The sequence below is a fragment of the Neltuma alba genome, unplaced genomic scaffold, assembly GCF_004799145.2.
Source record: "Neltuma alba isolate B1F8T4 unplaced genomic scaffold, ASM479914v2 tig00005007_pilon, whole genome shotgun sequence".
Lineage (NCBI taxonomy): Eukaryota > Viridiplantae > Streptophyta > Magnoliopsida > Fabales > Fabaceae > Neltuma > Neltuma alba.
Window position 1 is genome coordinate 33,727 of NW_021633942.1, and position 6,915 is coordinate 40,641.

General features: G+C 36.5%; 1 pseudogene; it reads left to right on the plus strand.

Annotated features, from left to right (window-relative positions):
- Positions 1 to 858: 858 nt before the first annotated feature.
- LOC114746444 (pentatricopeptide repeat-containing protein At5g14770, mitochondrial-like) lies at positions 859 to 4,654 on the plus strand (annotated as a pseudogene).
- Positions 4,655 to 6,915: the final 2,261 nt, after the last annotated feature.

Here is a 6,915-nt window from a genome sequence, read left to right on the forward strand (position 1 = left end):
TGCGTTAGCCGTTTACTGGTCGAACAATTGATAGCCGTTTTTTTGGTTGAAAAAATTACAAATAAAGGCCATTCAATATATAAAATTATGGTTTGAGTCCCTCAATTTGGAAAACAGTAAATAATAAGTAAATAAAAACTCGGTCCTATTTATGTAAATATGAAATCGTGATGAAATGTTTGAAATGTTTTTCAGTCAAATGATAACTTGATTGTAGGAAATAATAAGTTCACTTTAATAAATGACAATTTCAATAAACTAAATCACAATTTAGCTGAGAATACCAAATAATAAGTTGACTTTAGGAAAGATCAAGCGTAATAAACTACTAGACACGAAAATTGTAAATAAGCTGCGATCAAATCTTAATAATTAACTTATAATACCCATTTGTTTAATTAATTATTTATAAAAAAAATTGTGTTAAATTATTATCTTTAATCATGTGTATCAGAATTACTTCTTAGTAAAAAAACCCTTACAATCAGTAAGAATTTGAGATGAAATTAATTAAAATCTTCTATTTATAACTAAATTTAAAGGCTAGTATATTAAAATGCTAGAGGTAGGGGGATTAAATGCTAATTACCAAGAGTTGGGTATAGGGAAAAAATGAGAGTGATGTTTGAGAAGTTGTAAAAGTGCTTCTTAAAATATTTTATATAAACTGAGACAAACTCTTTTACATATTTATTTCTGTATCATAAAATCTTGGTTTTATTCAAACACCCGCCAGAAGGAAAAAATGCAGCTCTTCTTCCGAAACCGCGTTCGCCGTTCTTCTTGTGCTCTGTCCATCCACGCCGTTCGTCGCCGCGTCCTCCCTCCTTTACGTCCAGAAACTCCACTTTTCTTTCTTCTTCTTCTTCTTCCAGTATCTGGTAATGAGTGGCGGCTCTCTTCTTTCCTTCTTTCTTTCTTTCTTTCTTCTCTTTCATTCTCAAGCAAACCAGCACTCTATTCCTTCTTCATTTTTGTTTTAATTTGCTGGGTAGAAGATCAAATTCATTGACGCAAATTGAAGGTGTTGTGAATTCACTTTGATAGGTGCGTATTTCACCGTTGGAAATTTTTATTCCATAGTTGCTTGCTGTTTCTCGCTGCTTGTTGTTTCACCATTAGAAATTTTCTTTATGCAAATTACCTGCCTAATGAAACGACTTCCTTGTCCTTTATAGGCATAAGGTATTCAACGGTCACTAAGAAACGTCCTCTATATAACTACCCTGGCTAATTTCGTTTTTATTTGACAATTTTTATATCAGCATGCCAAAATGAACAAAAACGAAGGAAAAATAAACTATACTAGCCACTGATACTTACTGAAACAATGGACTCTCATAGTTCACTGGCGTTGCACCCGTCTCAAGCCTAAGCTTTTAATCTGCAATTCTTCTCAGATATTCAGAATTCTGAGCCTCCATGGCGTCCAAGATGAGGCATCTCAAGGTGCAAATGAAGACTCTTCCTTTCCTTTTCTGGTCTACAAGAAGCTTCCGTTCTCCGTACTACTCTGAAAACTGCCCTTTGATAAGCTGCTTCCATCAAAACGTGTATTCTTGTAGAAGTTGCTCTTTCCAAACCCATAAAGATGTGAATTTTATCGCACCAACAAAGATGCATCTCTATGCTTCATTATTTTGTACCCTCATTCACCTCTACTTGGCATGCGGAAAGTTCGTCAGAGCTTCTGATGCCTTCTTTTTTATGCGAAGTCTTGGTCTTGTTCCTACATTGCCTATGTGGAACCAACTTTTATGTGAATTCAATGTCGCGGGCTTGGTTTCTCAGGTAGGGCTTTTGTATTCTGATATGGTCTCCTGTGGGATTGTGCCGAGTGTTTACAGTGTTAACATATTGGTCCACTCACTGTGCAAAGTAGGGAATCTGGATTTGGCTTTAGGATATGTTAGGAGAAATGAATTGATACTGTTACCTATAATACCATCATTTGGGGTTTCTGTGCCCAAGGATTAGCTAATCAAGGTTTTGGGCTGTTATCTGAAATGGTTAAAAAGGGCATTAGTATTGATCCTTTTACTTGTAATATACTTGTTAAAGGGTATGGCAGAATTGGATTGGTGAAGTATGCAGAGTGGGTGATGCACAATCTTGTGGATGGGGGGATTCCACAGGACATTATTGGTCTTGACACCTTAATTGATGGATATTGTAAAGCTGGGTTAATGAATCATGCACTAACTTTGATGGCGAATGGATGGAGGGATGGTCTTCTGCCTGATATTGTTGCTTATAATACTTTTCTTAATGCTTTTTGCAAAATGGATAATGTTGTGAGGGCCAAGTCTCTTACTGATGAGATTTTTGGCCATCAAATGAACACAGAATGCGAACAATTTGAAAATTTTGATATGCAAAGTCCAGATGAGAACAGAGAGTTGCAGCCAACCCTCACTACTTATACCACGTTAATTACTGCATATTGTAAGCAACAAGGAATTGAAGAAGCCCTTTCTCTGTATAAGCAAATGATCAAGAATGGGATCATTCCTGATGTGGTTACTTATAGTTCTCTTCTTCATGGGCTTTGTAGACATGGGAGATTAAATGAAGCAGCACTGTTATTGAAGGAGATGGATAAAATGGTTTGAATCCTAATCATATCTCGTACTCTATTGTTATGAACTACTTGTTCAAGTCAGGAAGGTCGGTGGAAGCTTTGAATCTTCTAAGCCATTTGGTTGTTCGGGGCATTTCTTTTGATCTAGTTCTGTGTACAACTATAATGAATGGCCTTTCTAAGGTTGGAAAGATCGAAGAGGCTGAAGACATGTTCCAAACTATTTTAAAACTTAATCTTATTCCAAACTGTGTGACCTATTCTGCACTCCTGGATGGGTACTGGAACTTGGGAAACATGGACTATGCAGATTTGTTGTTGCAACAAATGGAGAGGGAACGTATTCTGCCAAATGTTGTTACTTATTCTTCTATTATAAATGGATATGTTAAAAAGGGAATGCTTAGTGAAGCTGTTGATGTGTTGAGGAAGATGGTCAAGCAAAATATTTCACCAAATGTTTTTGTTTATGCAATTTTATTAGATGGCTATTTCAAAGAAGGAAAACAAGAGGTTGCATTTGATTTCTATAAGGAAATGCAATCACAGGGATTGAAGGAAAACAATATTATATTTGATGTTCTCTTGAACAACTTGAAGAGACTGGGGAGGATGGAAGATGCTAAGTCATTAATGAAAGATATGTGCTCTTGGGATCTTTCACCAGATTTGTTTAACTACACTTCTGTAATGGATTGCTACTTCAAAGAAGGAAATGAGTCAGCAGCCCTAAGTGTAGTCCAGGAAATGGAAGACAAAAATATAAAGCTTGATGTTGCTGCATACAATGCTTTAATCAATGGCCTTCTGAGGCTTGGGAAATATGAACCTCAGTCTGTGTTTTCAACTATGTTAGAGTTGGGTTTGGCTCCAACTTGTGCTACATATAACACTGTAATCAATGCATGCTGCAGGAAAGGTAACGCAGAAAATGCTTTGAATTTCTTGAGTGAGATGAAGCACCATGGGGTAATGCCAAATGCAACCACTTACAACATTCTGATATTTGGGCTTTGTAAAACCGGGGCAATTGAAAAGGCATTGGATGTTTTTAATGAAATGTTGGTTATGGGGTTTCCTCCTGTCTTTAATACTCATAAGTTTCTGCTTGAAGCATCTTCAAAGGATATGAAAGCAGATACAATTTTGCAAATTCACAAGAGGCTTGTGGATATGGGGCTCAAACTTGATAGAACAGTGTATAACAATCTTCTTGCTGTACTATGCAGGTTAGGGATGACTAGGAAAGCAACTTCAGTTCTTAATGAAATGATGGGAAGGGGAATTTTAGCTGATACTGTAACGTACAATGCCTTTATCCATGGTTACTGCGTAAGCAAGAATGTGGATAAGGCTTTAGCTACTTATTCACAGATGTTGATTGATGAAATCTGTCCAAATGTTACTACTTACAATTATCTTTTAGGGGGTCTTTCAACTGCTGGTTTGATGAGAGAAGCAGATGAATTGGTTTGTGAGATGAAGGAAAGAGGACTTGCCCCAAATGCTGCTACTTATAATATATTGGTTTCTGGCCATGGTAGGGTTGGAAATAAATTGGACTCTGTAAAACTTTATTGTGAGATGATAAACAAAGGTTTTGTTCCCAACACTGGAACCTATAATGTGCTTATTTATGATTACGCTAAAGCAGGAAAGATGCCCCAAGCTAGGGAACTTTTGAATGAGATGCTGACGAGAGGAAGAACTGCTAATTCTTCAACTTACGATATTTTGATTTCTGGGTGGTTCAAACTATCCAATCAGCCAGGACTGGATAGGGCACTTAAACAGTCATATCTGTCTGAGGCAAAAAGATTGCTGAGAGAAATGTATGAAAAAGGATTTGTGCCATCTGAGAGCACCCTTTCACACTTTTCAAAGCCGGGAAAAAGGTCTGAAGCTAAAAGGCTATTGAAGGTACTTAGGAAAAGGAAGAACGAGGGAGAAATGGTCTAGTAACATGAAACTGCAGCTCCAATTCCTAGGTAATTGAGTTTCCAGATGTTCAATAATCTCCGATGAGAAAATTGAGGGAAAGGCCAAAGGAGCACCCGAGTTGTAAATGATTTGTAATGGTTAGGGTATGTGTGAGGGTTGATCTTACCGTTAATAAGTAGGAGGAGAGAGAAGAATCAATACACAGATTGTTTATACAAGTTCAGTCAATATCCACAAGACCTACGTTGAGTTCTCAAATAGCTTCCAAGTGTTTAACCATGTTCTAATTCTATCGGGCTCTTGTTGCTTTAACACAGCGTCTCAGACTCTTCAGTCTGCTAAATCACTTCTTGGCTGCCACCACCCTCAAACCTATTTAAACTCAATATTGATGGTGCAAGATCAGAAACATCACAAACTGCAGTTTGTGGTCGTGTTCTTCGAGATCATCATGGAACTTGGATCGTTGGCTTTTCAAGTTATCTGGGTAATCGTTTTGTGTATGAAGCTGAGGAATGGACACTTCTTAAGGGGCTACGCTTAGCTTGGGATATGGGGTTTAAAACCTCATAGTGGAACCTGATAACAAGACCCTTATTGACTTGATGCTACGTCTCTAAGAGAAATGTGACTAGCTCCCCAACGTTTCTGGAAATTGAGCTTTTCCTATACATGACAAGGAAATCCAGCTTAATTCATTCCTAGACATTCCAATTTAGTTGCTGGTGGTTTGGATCTCATTACTACCTCTATTTTGCGCCTCAATACATGAGGGTCCTAATGTAGAACGAAGCTACGGGATTACAATCCCGGTGGTGTAATTTTCTTTTAGGGCCTTTTGCCCTCCTTGGTACCCAAAAAAAAAAAAACTCCCCTTATACAATGTAATAACTAACCCACTCAAGATTCCCTTAATCTTGAGTCTACTAAGAAATAAATTATCAACAAATTATAAAAGATGATAAACCTCACAGGAGTAAATGCTAAACAATGGACTTCAAGGTTGTTGAACTTTTCTATCATCGATTAAGAGTGCGATTTTGAAGCTTTAAGTTTTAATGGTGGTTTAGAGATAACTGACTACCTTAGTTTAAAAAATAAGAAGTTTAATTATATGAAATGATAATAAAGTTAAAAGTTTACAGCTTTAGTTATATGAAATTCAAAACTTCAAACTATAGTTGGCATTGCTTAAAGCTTGTAATTTGATATATATATATATATATATATATTTATATATTAGGGTTCCTACTCTTCTTAGACAGCTACTTGCTTGGGACTTCTCATTACTCGGGGAGATCTTTCTTTCTATAATAGAGAAAAGGTAAAATTAAATCTATTATTTCTGAAGTAATTATTAATTTTAAAAGCACTCTTTTTTCAAATATTTCCTCCACTCTTAAATATAAAATTTAATTTGTAACGTAAGCTGCACTATAAACTAAATCTGATATTTAGGATTAGAGGTAATAATTTTTTAGTTTTTGGTGACAGCCGTGGGCTGTGTTTTTTTGTTTTGTTTTGTTTTTTTTTTTTACATAAAGACAATAAAACTATACCAAAAAAAAACATTATGGAAAAATCCTTGGCACTCTGGTGGGATATGACATTTCATGACATTTCATGGTTCTAAAAGGGCAAATCATGAAGCCAATTATCAAAGCCAACCCAATTACTTCTTCACCTCATAAACAGTTCTCGACTTCTCGCATTCAGCTTCCCTCCTTTGCCTTTTTGGTCTGCTGCCGTCTGCTGTCATTAAACGATGCCGTTTTGCCATCCATTTATCTTTTTAGTCCAAGTCATTGGGTTCCAAAACTTTCAAGTTCTCTCACATTCACGCCATGTGCGTCCCTGTTTTTGCCTCTAAGCGCTTGTGGCATTGTCTCTCTTTCTGCAGGACATGTGTCTCTCTTTTTTGAGGGTACTTCAACCTTTGCTGGAGAAGTCACAAAGATGCTCTCTGTGTGAGCTTGCCTGGTTGTTCTTCTCCATCTAATCCATGTTCTCTCAGTGCAAGTCATTTATCTGAGAAAACTCTACTCAATTTACATTAAAAGTTGTCAGTTTTTCAGACTTGGAGAACTTCCATGTATGAACCTCACAATTAATATAACCTTGTGTATATGGAACAGATAAGAAAAGGAACAAGTTCATTTTTCTTCCATGTATAATACAAATTGTGCATCTTCCGCTAACATGCATACATGGATCTAATCACAGAGTACTAATTTTTTGTAGTTATGATTGTATATTGCTAGTAAATTTCAATTCATTATCAAGAGACAACAAATCTACTGTGATGGAAGAAGATAATGCCAAAGTTTGGTCCTAGTGGCTACTGCTTTGATGCTACAATCACCTATGCATTCCTCATGAAGTATAATACTCCT